A 17,706-nucleotide genomic window follows, 5' to 3' on the forward strand; every position below is an offset into this window, starting at 1 on the left:
CTGTTTTATATATAGTGGTGTATATCTGCTAATCCCAACCTCCTCATTTATCCCTGCTCCCCCTTTCCTCGTTGGTAACCTTAAGTTTGTTCTCTAAGTCTGTTTCAGTAAGTTCATTTGTATCATTTTTTAAAGATTCCACATGTAAGTGATATATGATATTTGCTTTCTCTGATTTACTTCACTGAGTATGATAATCTCTAGGTCCATCCATGTTGATGCAAATGGCATTATTTCATTCTTTTTTATGGCTGAGTAATGTTCCATTGGGTATATATGTACCACATCTTGTTTATCCATACATTGATGGGCATTTATGTTGCTTCTCTGTCTTGCCTATTGTAAATAGTGCTGCAGTGAACATTGGGGTGCATGGAAAAAACCCAAATAAGACCATCACTATACATTTTTCTAACACATGAAGAATTGACAGGTAGTGCTGAAATTTGGTGGTGATAGTGATATTGTACTATTTTGCTTTCTGTCATGCCTCTGAAACCTTATTCCTTTGTAACTTTCAGTACCTGCAACGCTCTTATACTGCCAACATAATTTAAGAAAAATCTCAGGATTTAAAAAAAAATCATGAAGTCTTAGACACTAGATGCTTCAGGACACTTGACTGTAAGGGACTCAGGTACCATTGAAAAACAAAGAAAACCCCACCAGATTGTGCGTTGGAAGTAAGTGTGTGCCAGTGGATTGTGTTGTATAGAACTCCTTGGCCTATTACCTCAACATGGAAACCCTTCTGTCCCTGAACGGAGAGCCTCAGCCTGAGTCAGGAAACTCAGTCAATCCACTGAGACCCTTGGACACCGCTCCACAGGGCCACCCAACCCAGGCAAGGAAAGGTCAGACTAGATGCCAGGACCCTGCTGATGGGTTGAATGATCCAGAAACCATCATTAAAGCATCATTCTCACAACCTGTTTATTACAAACAGAAAAAGCAATTGTTCTGTGGGCTCCTGAAAATAATTTTCAGTCATATTTTAAAAAACTGCAAGGGACCTCAAAAAGTCATTTTCTATGTGTCTTTGCTGCAAGGCAGAACGGTTTAACTCTTACAGGACACATGGCTATCCCTCAAATTCTTGAAGATTTACAGGGAGCAGCTCCCAGCAGCAACACTGTAATTTTGTTTTTGAACTTCAGTGAAGAAAACATGCTCAAATTTTATGACAATGCATATAAATATAATGTACAAGTATAAATGTACAAGATAATTTTTATATCGTGCTAGTCTTTTTAAAATCCATATGCAATAATACCGTCACTGTCTTTCATATTAATTTTACCCTTCCTGCACATTTTTCATGCTCTCTTGACTCATTCATAATATCTGGCATCCTGTGGAGACACAACCTTAATAAGAACCCAAAAATGCCCAGTAGTGAATTTCAACCTTCGGAAGAATATTAGTACTTTTTCTATTTTCTGGCCATGCACAAGTTATATGATCCTCTTCCGTGTTGGTGGAATCTAAAATAAACACTATGTATTTGTATTCCTGTTTGAATATGGCATTTGAAAAACAGACTGGTGATTTTTATGCTTTTTTCCACTGTCTTAAAGAAATGATGCGATAAAAATGTTACCATGTCAGAAAATGGCATGAGTTATCTTTGATGAGATCACTACATTTAGGATGCAGACCAATTATGCTATAGAAATTTCTATCGATTTTAATGACTAAAAAAGTATATTTTCACCTTTGGGGGCTTCCCTGGTGGCGCACTGGTTAAGAATCCGCCTGCCAATGCAGGGGACACGGGTTCGAGCCCTGGTCTGGGAAGACCCCACGTGCCACGGAGCAGCTAAGCCCGTGCGGTACAACTACTGAGCCCGCGTGCCACAACTACTGAAGCCCGTGCACCTAGAGCCCGCGAGCCACAACTACTGAGCCCACGAGCCACCAATACTGAGCCCATGTGCCACAACTACTGAAGCCCGTGTGCCTAGAGCCTGTGCTCCACAAGAGAAGCCACTGCAATGAGAAGCCCGCTCACCACAACCAAGAGTAGTCCCCGCTTGTCACAACTAGAGAAAGTCCGTGCACAGCAACGAAGACCCAATGCAGCCATAAATAAATAAATTTATTTTAAAAAAAAACAACTTGTTTTCACCTCTGTTTTCTTATGGCTGATGGACATGACTTAGCAATGATGACACAGAAGATCTTCCGGAAGCACCCCCGATCTTTGCTTTGTCCAAGTGGAGTGGGGAGTCACCTCCTTTGAGTCGTGATTGTGGCTCCAACATTCAGTCCGTAACACTTAGTCTTTAATGAACTTTAGTCACTAAAATAAGACTCCAACACCACTGTCGACAGGAAAAATGCCTCTCAGAAACCAAGCAACCATACAGTCTGCATCTTCTGTATCTGACCCCTCCTCTGGATGACAGCCACACAGCCACTGGCCTGCCTTCCCTGGGAGCCCAGCGGTTACTGTGCTGAGCCGTTCCTTGCAGGGCTGATTCACTCTTCCTGATGGCATCGTCCTTCAGAAGTCCGCACTGGTCATCCTGTGCCTTCTCCCTTGGTCCTTCTCAGACTTGTGCGTTGTAGGACCGCAGGGGAGAGCTCTGAGCATGCTTCCTCATCCAGAAGTGAAGGGGGTTAACACCCCTGGGACAGCCCACAGTCCGTAGGGCCTGAATGCTGTTGGATACAGTTGATCCCTGAACCACATGGGTTTGAAATGCACGTGTCCACTCATCCGTGGATTTTCTTCAATAATAAATACTACAGTGTTCCAGGATGCCCAGTCAGTTGAATCCAGGGACGCAGAACCTCGAAGATGTGGAGGAACCATGGATACAGAGGGCTGACTGTAAAGTTGTATGCAAGTTCTCCACCACTTAGAGGGTCAGTGCCCTCAACTCCTGAGTTGTTTAGGGTCAACTGTAAGTGCTCCACCTGAAGGTGAAATCCCAAAAGCGTATCTATACAGACCTAAGCAGATAGGGGAGGATTAGCCCCATTTACCCACAACGCCTTCCATCCTTTCCCCCGACTCCTGAGATCACCACCTAAATAAGCCACCTGCACAAAAGTGATTGTTTGAAGCTTTCTTTCGGGAGGAACCCAGGATGGCTCGCTCTTTCTTCTTTCTTTCTCTCTTCCTTTCTTTCTTCCTTGTTTCTTTTCTTCCTTGCTGGCTTCCTTCCTTCATTCTGTCCCTCCCTCCCTCTCTCCTTCCTTCCTTCTTTCTTCTCTCCCCCTCTCTCTGTGTGTCTATCTATCTAATCTATTGTGTAATCTGTCATTTTATCTAGTCTGTCATCTACCATCAAACATGAAGAGATACAATCACTTCTAAAGAGTCATTTTAAAGGAATGTTTGTGTATGAAAGGCAACTTAATCTGCATCAGTAAAAGCAAATAATTTCTAATCAGTGATTCTTCTTTTAGTTGCTAACGTTTATTAAAGACTAACCGTTATGGACTGAATGTTTGTGTACCCCAAACTCTTCTGTCTGTGAACCAGGAGGGTCCCCACCAGAACCCGACCATGCTCGTACTCTGATCTGACTTGCGGCCTCCAGAATTGTGAGAAATAAATGTCTGTTTTTGCTAAACCACCCAGTGTATGAGATTGTGTTACAGCAGCCTGAGCTAAGACCCCAAATTTCTCTCTATTTGAAGAAAGGTGACATGGCAGTTGTAACAGGAAACTTTGAGTAAGTTCAGGAACCAGAGAGTAAATGACGGAGCCTCCTTAAAATGTGTCTGATTAGAAATATTCCACGTGTCTGTTGTTTAAAGAAATGACACAAGTCAAGCAGGATGATCTAAAGTGCACTCTGTGCCCCACCTCTCCTGGAAATCTGCTCCCTGGCCTGAGTGAGCTATGAAGAAACTCTTCCACAGCTCCTTAATCAAAAACACAACCCCATGTTATTTTCAGAACAATAGTGCTATGACGTTCCTTGCTGCTTGTGTTTTCGGTTTTCAGTATACATTAGATAACTTATTTGATTTTTCATCAGATGATGAGCTCCCTATTACCTCTAGGATAAACATGGCCCCTCAGCCAGTCCAAGTCCAGTTAGATCATCCTTGGCATCTTCCTATATTCAATGTTATGTCTCTAAGCTCCTCAGAGAATAGCGTCCAGTTCCATAGGATGAGCCTATGTTCCTGGCTTAATCATCTGCTAGAACTTTGTCACTTCTGTCTTACAGTGATTGGACAGGCAGCTCTGGTACATGAGGTCATTTAGCATAAGTCATGTCCAAGCAGTGGCCAGTGAACCTCCTGGGAGAAAGATGGATGGAAAAGACTTTAGATTTGGAAATGGTTCCCGTCCCCGAGCTATTTCATCAAACCATTTATTCAGCCTACACTGAGTATCTTTGAAATAGATTGTCTCAAGTGGCTCTCAGAAGGTTATAAGCAGCTGTGGGCAATGTTGTGTAACTCTCTCTCTCAATCAATGTGGACAGACACTAAGAAGAAGAAATGCTAGACGCTGGCAGAGTTTAAACATAAATGAGTTTATGTGATTTACTTGATAATATAATGCAACGGATGATTTCCAGATCAGGACTTTTTAAGTCTTTCCACATGTGTGGGCACTAGGTATGTCCAATATTTTCAAGGAACCCTGCTGTGAATCTTCTTGTAAAGTAGCCACCTGCACAAAAGTGATTGTTTGAAGCTTTCTTTCGGGAGGAACCCAGGATGGCTCTTTCTTTCTTCTTTCTTTCTCTCTTCCTTCGTAGAAACGTCATTCTACGAAGGAAGTTATCCATCTCTCTCGATAAACTTTGGTTTTGTTCTTCTATATTTAATTTTTTTAAGGAAGAGCCACTTCAGACATTAATGTGATTTTAAGAAGCTCAAGCTTATTTTCCATGTTGGAAGAATCACAGCTTTCAGCTTGCTCTATATGGCAAAGAAACAAAAATCTCTACTTTTGTAAAGAGAGTGTAATTTGAAAGATGGTTAAATTAATGATATTTGATCAGTCATCAGAGTAATGGAGTTGTACGTACTCTCTCCCAGCCACGCACTATGAGCCTGCCATCACGCGTCCAGTTGGAAAGTGTGCACGTGGATTTGCTTACATTTGAACACGAAGTGATCTGTGAAAATATACATGGTGATTGGCAGTGATCTCATAAATGCTAAGAACTTTTCCACCCAGAGTACAATACTCGTGCTGCAATTAGATGTATGGAAATGCTCGCATATGTCCTGCCAAACAGTACGCATTACAGGCAACATTTACTGGTTACCAGCGCGGTGTGTAGAACGCACGTACTTGGTTTGTGAAAATCAAAAGAGGGGAAGAGACCTGAATTGGCCAGCTGGCACAGATTATATTTAGAGCGAAATCTCTCTTGCTCATCAAAACAAAATAAACTCACAGCTCCTCAGTTAATTGTATAATTGTATCCATCAAGATCCAATCTAGTACTAGACTCAATAGAGAATGCCCTTCACGGTTGTCTGACATTTGTAGGTTGCTGAATTTTTAAAGAAATTCTGCAATTTTCACATCTCTTTAGGGCTCTGCGTGAAGTTTTTCTCCTGGATTCAGTATTTCACTGTTCTTGCTTGGGATTTAAATTCAGTCGTTTCATTTGGAGTTCAAAACCTTTCAAAGACTTTTGTCAGTGAATTAAAATAGCATAAAATCTGTCGTTTTTCAAATATACACATAGATATGTATGTATTCGCCCTCACCTATTGATTTACAGCTATCTATATGCAAGTGTCTCTGCTCAGAGAAATACTTAAAACCAAATATTGGGTCAGTTGTATTTAAATGATTGCAAATGGATTTATTTTGAGTGGAACTTAATCATATTATCCTCAGTAGAAATCTTGGTAGAACTCAGTTCAGTGGCGTGGGCTTCTGCTTAATATTGACTCTAGGATGTAAGAATCGCCAGACGTAACCTTGACACTCACACTGCATGGCTTTTATACTTACTGTCTACATTTTGTGCAACTTTGGACTTGCCAAAGTAATAAAAAAACAAACCTCTCTCCCCTGCGTAAAGCTTTCAGGGACTTGCCGTCACCTACAGGGCAGACCTCAGGCATGTTGGCGTCTTGTAAAATTCTTGAGGACGAGGAAAGCTTACTGAGTGGTTTCTTTTCTCCACCAGCCCCGCTCCCATCCCCCGCCCCTTCCTGCCACGTCTCATATCAACTTTGCCTGAAGAATCCAAGAACTAGATGGCAATACCATACACGGGAAGCCTCTTGGGATGTGTTAATCAAGGTATTTCCTGTATCTGGAATCCTATTGCATTCTCTTCTTGGCGAGACCCTACAAAACCCAGCTCAAAATCACCTGACCCTGTCACAGGAGCCTCTAAGCGGAGTCAGTCACTTCCCCCTCTGTTTTCCCGTGACATCTCATTCATTAACGAGAAGATATGTCTGTTCCTGCTTTACAGCTCTTCATAGCAGGGCAAGAATTTCAGGTAGACTGACACCGGGGATCTATGTCTGCAGTTCTATTGCTTTTGTGTCAAATCAACTGAATGATGTGGTTGATTGGATCATCCTGTTGCAGGCTGTACCAACGGGAAGAGCAGTGACATTGTTACGGTGTTGACCTCTTGTATGGAGGTTTGCTCACCATGAAATAAGGCCCCGATAGATCATAATCGAATGTCACAGCGTTGTCATATTTTAATTGCAGTTAGCCTTGAAACGTAATGCAGTTGAACGTAGTGCCTTGAATGCATTATAGTGCATTGAGTGTAATGCAGTTGAAATGTAATGAAATCCAAAACAGCTACGTGCTATACTATAGGTTCAATTCTTTTCCAAAATATATGTAAAGCTATAAATATTCATCACTGGCGGGATAAGCCCCACTGGTGAATGGAGTGGGGCTTATCAGCAAAGGGCCAATGGGAGTGATCTGAGGGGCACACAGAACAATCTCCACAAAGGATACATTTTCCCCGTGTGGTGGGATCCCACCAACGTTTTTGAGGCTTTATGAGTACATACTTGCCTTTTTAGTAAAATGCACGCAGTCATTGTCACCTTATTAAACAGAGCCAGAAGCTGAAAGTGTGCGGGCCATTCAGGTACACTGAGACAAAAGGACTTTTCACTTTTTTTTTTTTAAACCCTGAACCAATTTTATAAACTGGCAAAAAGCAGAGAACCCTGCAGTGGAGACCTACGACAGCAGAGCTGCTGAGGTTGAATTGGAAGGCCCACCCCGTCGTGTGCATGCAGAGTATGGGATGGGTGGAGGGTGGCCCTTGTGGCTGCTGGGCAAAATGGCGCCTCGCCGGCACTCCTTTGGGTGGTCGTGGAGACGACTCCGTGCAACCCTATGCCTCCTTCGTATGCAACATGGAAAACCACCAACTCCGGACTCACTTCTTTCTTTTACCTGAGGCAGAGGGAGTCAGGGAGTTGTCTAAGGCAGGCATCCTCAGAAAATGTTCTTGGGGACAGAGAGTGGAAAGAAATCTTATTATGTTATGTATAAAGCATGCAATAATACATTATATAAACATGCAGGGATATCCATGGTATTAGAATTTCACGGGGTGTTTTTTGTTTTGTTTTGTACTTTTTCCCACACGTCCTTGTTGGTTATCTATTTTAAATGTACTAGTGTGTACATGTCAATCCCAAACTCCCAGTCTATCCCTCCCCCGCACCCTTCACCCCACCGGTCACCATAAATTCATTCTGTAAGTCTGTGAATCTGTTTTGTAAATAAGTTCATTTGTATCTTTTTTTTTTTTTTAGATTCTGCATATAACCAATATCATATGATCTTGGTCTTTTTATGTCTGACTTACTTCACTTAGTATGATAATCTCTAGGTCCATCTATGTAGCTGCCAATGGCATGATTTCATTCTTTTTGATGGCTGAGAAATGTTCCATAATATACGTGTACCACATCTTTATCCATTCGTCTGTCAGTGGACGTTTAGGTCGCTTCCACGTCTTGGCTATTGTAAACAGTGCTGCAATGAACATTGGGGTGCGTATATCCTTTTGAATCATGTTTTTCTCTGGATATATGCCCAGGAGTAGGATTGTAAGGCTAGTCAATCAGGGGGTGTTGATGAGGAGAAAAACGTTTCAAAAATCTCTTTGGAGGGCGATAATGGAAACAAGTTTCTTCACTGGATACAGTAGCGGACGGGGTAATGCTTGATGACGCAGAGGGTAAGATGCAGTGAGACTGCCAGCTGCTTGGAGAAGTTGGTTCGATGGAGATACAGAGAGAAGCGGTGTGCCTCTGGTCTCCTAGGATGAAAATGGAGCTCGTGGGTTGTACAGTTCTGAACTGACGCAGAGGAAGACACTTTGTCTTTCTCTAATGCTGCCGTCACATGTTACATCTTAAGGACCTTATCCTAACCATTAAAGAGAACTTGACCATACCCTGTTGCTTTCCAGACATTTCTAATTATGGAAACCAGTCTCATTTTTTTTGTGATAAAGTCTTGTTTTTCTGGTATTGAAAGGTCCCGCCCGCTTTCAAGTTTGGGTCCAATACGAAGCGTCTCTTCTTCCCCCAGCCTGTGGCCGAGGGACCCACAGAGGGAAGGGTATAGGGTTTGACTCTTCCCTCTGCCTCCTTCTTTAAGAACCTTCGTTTTGTTACCTGGAAGCCTTTGAGCCATGGGGCTGATAAATTCTACATTAGAATGTAGAATTCTACAAAACAGAAGTATCCAACTATACCCCAGCTAAGTAAACTTCTTTTAAAAATTGTTCAGTCTAACACACAGGGTAAGTTTTTTTTTGAATGAAAATAGAAGTGCTCTCTTTGTCATGCAAAAATAAGCTAGGGTTCCATCCTAAAGTAGCCCAGCCTGCCTCTACAGGGCCTACAGAAGGTGGAGAGGTTTGGCATCTCTCATCTCGGAACTCTGGTCTACACACTTTCTTTTCTAGCCAGCCGGTCCCTAGGTCCTTCAGAATCCGGCTCCTCTCAGGTCTCTTTTGGGCCATCTGCCCCTGGCAGTACCCAGCTTATTAACCCTCCCGTACTTGAAACAAAACTTTCCTTGGTAGGAACCCGCCCTCTCAGAGCCACCATTTATCTGTGATTTGCAAAACGGCACAGAGGGTGTTTATATTTACTCATGGCTTCTTCCAAAAGCCACTGTGTTCCCAGGTTGGCAGAACTATCTCTGAGAGACCCTAAATGGAAGCCTTCAATCCCAGTGAGAGGATGCCTGAGCAAGCAGTTTTAGGCATACTGTCAGGGAGGTAGTTGGAGAGAGCTTTCCTTGGGAATCCTCAAATCCCATCCCAGACTGGAACTCTGAGTCTTTCTTTGTGTCGTCGGGTCCCAGATGCACCATTTGGGTCCTTTTTTTCCTCTGTACCCCTGAGGTATTTTGTTTTGTTTCTTAATCTGACTCTAATTATTGCCTTTGTTGATGACGCAGCAGGGTGCGATTTCCTCCTGTGCAGATGGTTACTTGTTTATTTTGAAGACAGCAGCTTATTTATTTATTTATTTTTGGTAGCCTGAAAGACTCCCGAAAAAATAACGGCCCGTGGCTCATAGCTCCCTGCTGTAGAATCAAAGAGGGATGAGTTCAAGACCGTAGCTAAATAAAGCAGGGCTTCCATCGCAGATAACGCTTCTCTGAAATGAACCCGTTCTCTTAGAGCAGTTTGATGTGGTTCCCTGAGATAAGAGATCTTCTTCTCTTCTGTGAATACAGCCAGTTATCCACGAAACAAAACACTCTCTGGTTCTGATTTACCATGTAGAGAACTGGCATGGCTGCTGCAGAATCCTCATACGCCGCGTGAGTAATTAACGATCACCCGTTGCGTAATCCATCCCGCTGTCAAGGCGGAGAAATCACTCTCATTTCTGTTTCTTGATCTCTTGGTTGCAACATAATTGACACCCTCTGAAATGTTCCATAAGCTTATTCCAGTGGAAACCTACCTGGCGAATCACCCCTTGAATTAGCAGGATGGTTTTCAGAGACTAGAAGAGGAGACCTGTCCCCGTGGAGACCCGTATCCACCAAGGGAGCCTATAAATCTCATTGGAGAGGGTCTGGGGGAATGAGGTGACGCGTGTGTGCTCCGACTTCTTCTCGGTTATTTATGTCATAGCAGACTCTCTGTGTTTTGTATTTCTGCAAGTAAGGGAATCCTGCCAAAAACTCTAATTTTGAGGAGATATAAATGAATTGTTACAGATGGAAAAAAGAAAACAGACATTTTCTTTAGGGAAAAAGACATTTTACTTCCAAATAAAAAGTGAGTCTCCTTTTTCTTATGAAAAAGAAAAAAATATATATATCAATGTAGACACAACAGCCAACCTGCTGTCACCCACGTCACCCTTGGAGGACCCGTCCCAGGACTGTGCGTGTGGTCGCCACACAGCATGGAGTTCTCTGTGATTACAACAGAAGGGAGGGTCTGGCGAACCCTGACTGTTCTCCTTGGAGTCCTCATAAATCACTTCCGGTTTCTCTGAGATCATGGCATGGGAGAGGCCATACTCAGGCAGACCCGATGGAATGCATGTTTTGCGAAATTGAATCACTGCAGCTGGAACCTGTTCTTAAATGTACACGTTGAATTACAGTTGTTGAATTGTTCTAATTAGCAACCTGCCAAGCTTCATTGTCGATGGGATAAACGGGTTATCTAGGTTTCCCTGAAGTTTTTATTTTTTATTTTATTATTATTATTATTTTTATTTTTGCGGTACGCGGCCCTCTCACTGTTGTGGCCTTTCCCGTTGCGGAGCACAGGCTCCAGACGCGCAGGCTCAGCGGCCATGGCTCACGGGCCCAGCCGCTCCGCGTCATGTGGGATATTCCCGGACCGGGGCACGAACCCGTGTCCCCTGCATCGGCAGGCGGACTCTCAACCACTGCGCCACCAGAGAAGCCCTGAAATTTTTATTTTTTTAAGGAGAGGTGTGTGTGTGTTTACTGTTATTCGATTTTTTAATCCCTTCAATGTTTATGGCAAAGGGCGTTGCCTCCCTATTGCAAATGGTCCCCATCAGCAGGCTGTCTGCTAATTAGAGGTCCTCTTCCAAGGGGCTATTCAAAGAGGTAAATTTCCATTTGAAGGAAAAAGTTCTTCCAGGGATCTTGGTCAGAGGCCTAAAAGCAATAGATGTAAACTGCTGCTAAGTCTCTGTCTTTTTCCTGTTTTGCAGGTATTCTCGCACCAGCAGGGTTCTCCTCCTGCCCCACTGTCTGGAAGATTTCACATTCCGGGCACCTCATCTTCCTCACCCAACAACGGTGTTTTGTGTCTTGATCCCAGTTGAAGAGCCTGGCACACGAACAGCCTAGCCTATTCATTCCTGGAGCAATTTTGCATATGCAAGACGGAAGCCAAGACTGATGTCTTCATCCCAGACGTGCTCGTTCACACACATTCCGGTACGTTCAAGCGCTGAGATCGGTACGGTGAGCAGTAGGGTTTGAACACATGTTTCCGATCAGTAAGTCTGCTCTTGCCCACAGAGCTACCTCTTTGTGGCAGTTCCGTCATCCAAATGGCTATTTAATCAAATGATGTTTATTTCGTCCAACTGGAGTTCTTCCAGTGGGCCAGTGATGGCATCACCCACCCACCCACCCAGGTGGTGCTGTTGGCTGTCTGCTGGGGCAGGACCACTGCCAAGCCTGACACAGTCCCTCACACTGACTCCCAGACTCCCCAGCCAGCGACCCTGGACTGGCACCCCGTAGCAAAGGAAACCCTAGAGCTCTGACGTGTCACCGGCTGGAGGTTTTGAGTAGACGTTATGCCCTCCGTGCCGGCCAGGCTTCACAGAGTTCTTGGACACTTTGGTTAAAGGTGCTAGAGAAATGCCCCTTTCGTTTGCCACCAAGATCGAGGTTTTGCAAATGAATATTATTGAAGGTGTATCGTTGGGACCAGAAACAGCGTGGAGTAGAAGCTGTGGGGGCCGAGGGTGAGTGAGTTGGGGAAAAACAGTTGTATTCGGTCCAGGAAGCAGGAGGTGGCTTTGTGAAGCGGGCAGGAGGTGTGCCAAAGACAGGGCCGTCTCCTGGGTATCGATGCTCAGACACAGGAGTACAAGAGAAGCCCTGGAGGGCAGAGGTGGGTGAAAACAACAGATGCTGTTGCATGATCTCACGCAGGGCTGCTTTTAGAAGAACTGGTAGCTCACCCCGGCCTCTATTGCTCAGAGTGGCAAAAAAATAAAAATCACATCTAAAGCCTCACCCACATTTGGCATTTTTTTCCCTTTCCAACCTATTTATAGTTTTTTAGTTATCTTTACTTTGCCATTTTCCTTTGTTCCAAGAACAATGTCACCTTTATTCCATTTAAATTGTCCCTTAGAATTGAATACCAAAGATAAAACTCATAGGACTGTGATAATATTCTTAGGATCCCATTCACCTAAAGGTATAAATAGTAGGTCATCCACATTGATTTTCCATTATATCTTTACCTGTATTGGGGATCCAATTTTCAATAAATTTTCTTCTCCCCAAATTATCAGAAAATGTAATGTTTAATAAATTACCTGCCATCCTGATGGAAGGTAATTTGTTAAATTAAATCTAGTTGGGAAATTCTCAGCTGAACTTTGGCGAATATTGTATAGAAAATATGTAGTTGACCCACGCAGAAGCGCACTGACTCATGATGTCTTTTGCTATGTTTACTTTCCTCTGAACTAATATTGTGAGAGGTGCGGAAACACGGTGATTTGCTTTTTGTTGAATTGTCTACATGAGGGATGGGAAAGTAACAGCCATTTGGTAAGCACCTCTAATGCTCTGGGCTAGATGTAGTTCTAACCTGCTTGAGTCCTGTCCACAATACCAAAAATACAAGATGCAATGACTAGCTGGAGTCTGAATCTTTCACTGGTTCCACAATCCCCGTGCTCTACCTGCTCTGCAGGGCTCAGTATAGTTTCCTGTAAAGGGTCAGATGGTAAATACATCAGGCTTTATGAACTGTATGGTCCTTGTTTCAACTACTCAGCTCTGCTGGGGTAGCGAGTAAGCACCCAGAGATACGTGACATGTAAGCAGCTAGGTGTGCCTGTGTTCCAGTAAAGCTTTACTTACAAAACTAGGTGGGGGCCTGTGTGTGTCCTAAGAGCCATCGTGAGCCATCCCCTACATGATACTATGATTTTTCTCCAACGGCATACACTTTTTTTCCCCTCTGATCTGTCCACATTTTCCATCTTCGCATCACGATGCTCTGTGGAGAGCGGCTCTTCCCCCCCGCATTGCCGTTCCTTGTAAATCCCCAAATATGAAACCACTTGCATACGTTTGTGCCACCGCCATCCTTCATGGCAAGGTTCGTCTTATGTCAGAAATGTATTATCGTGTTCCAGATGGTCTCTTAAACGACTTCATTGTGGTTCTATTTGGCATGACCCTGGGAGAGATTAGAGAACGGGAGAGCTCATGAAAATGTGTGTTTATTGCAACACAGGGTGAACGAGTCATGCTCAGGGGTCAGAGCAGGAAGTGGCTACTGCTGGATGAAAGATTCTGCTGGAAGAGATGAAAGGTGCTTCGTGCCTCTGGGGGTGGAGAAAGAGAAAAGAGGCCAGTCTTTTCTGCAGCTGTCGCGGTGAAAAGTTCCAGGTATGCAGCTCCTTTTGATGTGACGAAACACTGTTTTGTAAATTTACGTAATTCAGGGAGGCATTCGGATTGGCCCTTTTCCTGCTCCTCTGTTTCGCATTTTGAGACTCAAGCTTTTGCAACAAGGTAAACTGCCTCCAGAATAACATGAAGTGGCTGACAAGGCTCAGTGTGAAATGTTTGTCTGCATATCACCGTTCCATCTCCTCCAGTGGGAGGAGAATGTTCCTGTGGTCCATGATGCTGTAGACACCTGAGATTAAACATGCGGAGACCTAATATTCAAATCAAATTTAGATTTGAAATCAAAAAGTCAAGGGAGAACAAAGTCCAATCACTTGTTTGTGTCCAGAAGTGGAAGGTCTTGATGGATTCCGTAATTTTCCTTCAATTCATCTCTCCCAAGCAAACAACGTTGTTATTTCTTTCAATTTATTCATTTAACATCCACTGTTGAGAACCTAGTGTTCTCTGTGGCACACAAACTCCCGTTCGTTGAATTTAGTTAGACTGCAGTGACCCTAATGGTGACTATTTGGTGAGTGCTTGTCAAATGCTGAGTGGTGCTTTGAAGATGTCCACGAATGATCTCATTAAACTTCCTTGTATAAATATGGGATGGGTGCTCTAATAACTGTTGTACAAACAATGCCAGTCAGTTGCTCCAAGTCACTGATTTGAATCAAAATAGTTGAACCTTGTGAACTCAGAGCTGTAAACTTGATATCGTAGTCAAGAGAATTAGGTGCCTGGGTCATAGACCTTGGTGTATCAGGGAGCAGTGAAGACCAAGGGAAGCAAAGAGCTTCTGTGCTTTTGTTCCACCAGGTTGTCTTTGGATCAGAGAGTTGATTCTGAGGAGACTGAAGTCATTATGGGAAATTGTATCAGTTAGCTGTGGCTGTGTAACAAATTACCACACACTGAACGGCTTCAAACATGGTCCCGGTTTCTATGGGTCAGGAGTCTGGGTGCGACTTGGCTGGGTCCTCTGCTTGGGTCTCACATGGTCAAGGTATCCGGTGGGGTGTGTTGTCCTCTGGAAGCGTGACGAGGGAAGGATCCACTTCTAAGCTCCCTCAGTTTGTGTGTGTGGGGGGGAATCTCATTCCTTGTGGTTGTGGAGTTCATGGCAGAACTAAAAGGGAATACAGAAGCTTCAAGGTAACCTTGTGGTTGTGACTTCAGGAAGAAGCTACCACTCTTTCAGTGAGCAAATGAAGGGGAAAAGTTGGATAGAAGTTAAAAGCGCAGTTTGGGGGTGAAAATATGAACACATAATGGGATGTATATCAATATGATTTACATAAACATGAAACCCACATAAAACGCTACACACTTCATAAAAACAGGTGAGCAAATAACTCCTGTGAAACATATTACATAGTTCCCAACATTGGGGTGAGGAATAGTGATGAAAAGGAACACGTGATAAAGAGCAGAGGATCTTTACCTGGACCAGTGGTGATGATGCCCCGTGATCTGACCAGTGTGGAATATAATTCACCCATCCTTCCCCACCAGAGACTCAAAAGGGGAGAAGGGGCTGTGTTTTAAAGTATTAGTTAACATATTTTCCCAAAAAGGTCATTAAAATAAAAGTAAAGAGACAAAAATCTTCCCCTGTTGATAGACTTAAACAGTTAAAATAGACTTGTTTTGGTGATGCAAATCGTTGTTCTATGGAATATTGCCGACCGTGACCCAAATCACTGTTCTATGGAATATTGCCGACCGTATGTACTCCCCTCCCCAGCCAGACAGCCAAGTGCTTCTCAGGGCTGGATAGTTACTTTGTACATGATTAACTGTGCTCTTTCTTCCATGCTGATGCTATCACGATTCCTTTGCTGTTAGTCTGGGCCGGAAAGGGCACAGAGAAGCAATTTTCCTTATAAAACTGAGAGTTACAAAAAACGAATGTGTGTTGGCAAGTGTTGAGAGGAACTTCTCATCAGAAATTCCGGGCTTGGAAACCAAGTTCTGTGTCCAGGCTTTATCATCCTTACACGTTAACGTCATTGCAACTACATTTGTTGATGCATTTGTTCTGTGTAATGAGGCTCCTCTCCGTCTACTGTATGGGGGAAAACAATTGAAGCAAAAGCGAACTTTGTCAGAATCCCAGTTTGGTGATACGTACATTCTTCAAGCAGACAGTCAGGCTTCTCGTTTTCAGCCAGCCCTGACTTCCTAGGCTTTCTGTTCTGGAACGTTGAGTCGAGCATCTTCATGAGCCTGTGACCTCATCACCAGAAAAGATTTGGTAAAGGGAGTGAAGAATTCTTGGCTGTGTTTTTCTTTCCTAACAGAAGCTCAGAAGCGATGAGTCTATTTGAACTGCTCTAAATCCTTTCTGTGTGGAACTCTCAGGAAATGCTGTAGCCGTGTCTCATCATTAATGATGTTTTGGAAACCCAGCTCCGTCTGAACTCCTGGGTCTTCAAAAATGATCGCTTTACCACAGTGACTCCTGTACTAAGTCTAGATGTAAATGAAACAGGACTTCCCCAGTTTAGTGTCTGGAGACTAACTGGGGACCTGCAGGAGCCCCATTAAATCTTCCAAACAAGTTGTTTATTGAGCTGAGTGTTTTGATCTGAGGTTGAAGGGCAAGTGTGGCTGGAGAGTGCTAGATTTAATCAACAGAAGTAACTTGAGGGTAAAGATACTTTCATTGCCAGTAAGACAGACTCTTCTTTTGGTATTTCAGGTCAGACACGAGTTCAAGGTGAGAGAAAAATGTCAACATCCCTTTATTTATTTTCCTCTGAGAAAATAGAAAATAGAGTGTTCTTGGCACACTCAACAGAAACTAAGATGAAAGATGAAAGGTCCTCTCTCCAGATAATAGAGTCTTTCTTTTTTTTTAATTTTGATGTTTTTGTTCATTATAGATTTTTTTTTTTTTTTTTTGCATCTATTTTTATTTACTTGGCCATGCCACACGGCATGCGGGATCTTAGTTCCCTGACCGGGGATCAAAACCATGCCCCCTGCAGTGGAAGCTCAGAGTCTTAACCACTGGACCACTAGGGAAGTCCCCAGATAATGTCTTTAGTGGGATGATTCCTATGAAAACAAATAAAACCAAAATGGTAAGTACTCAGTGCAGGTATAAAGGTGAAGAGAAAACATATGAGGATATACAGTCACAGAGAAATTCACGTACAGCTGTGTTTTGTGTTTTTTGAATTTTATTGGAGCATACTTGAGTTACAATGTTGTGTGAGCTTCAGGTGTACAGCGAAGTGACTTAGGTATACACATACGTATATTCCTTCTTTTTTAGATTCTTTTCTCATATAGATTAGCGCAGAATATTGGGCAGAGTTCCCTGTGCTACACAGTAGGTCCCCATCGGTCATCTGTCTTATATATAATACTGTGTCCATCCCAGCTCCTGATTTATACCCGCAACCCACGTTTCCCCTTTGGTAATCGTAAGTTTGTTTTCAATATCTGTAAGTCTGCTTCTGTTTTGTAAATAAGTTCATTTGTATCTTTTTTTTAAAATTAGATTCCACACAGAAGTGACGTCATATGGTATTTGTCTTTCTCTGTCTGACTTACTTCACTCAGTATGATCATCTCTAGGTCCGTAAGAGAGAGTTTTAAGCTAAGCCTTAAGTAGAAAGAGTTGGCCCGGGAAGTGCGTCTTAAGATGGCGGGAGACATATCTGCTGTGTCCATGGGAACGGGTCTAGGACCGGAGACTTTGAGTTAACTAAGTATGCCCACGGCACGAAACACATGGGCAGGCGCACAGCGAGCAGGAGAAGGACTTGAGCGGGCCAGTTCATGAAAGATACGCTATACCACGAAAACCCATGTGAACTTCATCCTTACTGACATAGGCAACCTCTGAGGACAAGTTGTCAGCCAGAGACTAGCGCAGCCATATTCGCATACTCGAGTGGCTGTTCTGTTAACAGTACAGTGGATAGACTAGGGAAAGAGATGGAAGGTCTTGGTAGCCTGGGGGAGCAGAAAGGAGATGACCGCAAGTGCTGAGCACGTGTGGTGACAGAGGAATGAAGAGGCTCGTCCAGTGCAGCCTCTGAACATCCCCAGAGAGGCACATGTTCAGAAGGTCTGGTTCACTAGGG

General features: G+C 43.5%; 1 long non-coding RNA gene across 3 annotated transcripts in view; it reads left to right on the forward strand.

Moving 5' to 3' along the window:
- Window positions 1-16,553, forward strand: part of LOC113614180 (uncharacterized) — a 296,124-nt gene extending 279,571 nt beyond the window's left edge. For all 3 annotated transcript variants that reach the window (XR_003430497.1, XR_003430499.1, XR_003430495.1), the window contains 2 exons: window positions 11,161-11,389; window positions 13,443-16,553. This is a non-coding gene — a long non-coding RNA (uncharacterized LOC113614180). The remainder of the gene's footprint in view (window positions 1-11,160; window positions 11,390-13,442) is intronic.
- The last annotated feature ends 1,153 nt before the right edge of the window (window positions 16,554-17,706 follow it).

This window comes from Aethalodelphis obliquidens, unplaced genomic scaffold (genome assembly GCF_003676395.1).
Source record: "Aethalodelphis obliquidens isolate GAN/ISIS:26980383/991018 unplaced genomic scaffold, ASM367639v1 scaffold91, whole genome shotgun sequence".
In the NCBI taxonomy this organism is placed as follows: domain Eukaryota; kingdom Metazoa; phylum Chordata; class Mammalia; order Artiodactyla; family Delphinidae; genus Aethalodelphis; species Aethalodelphis obliquidens.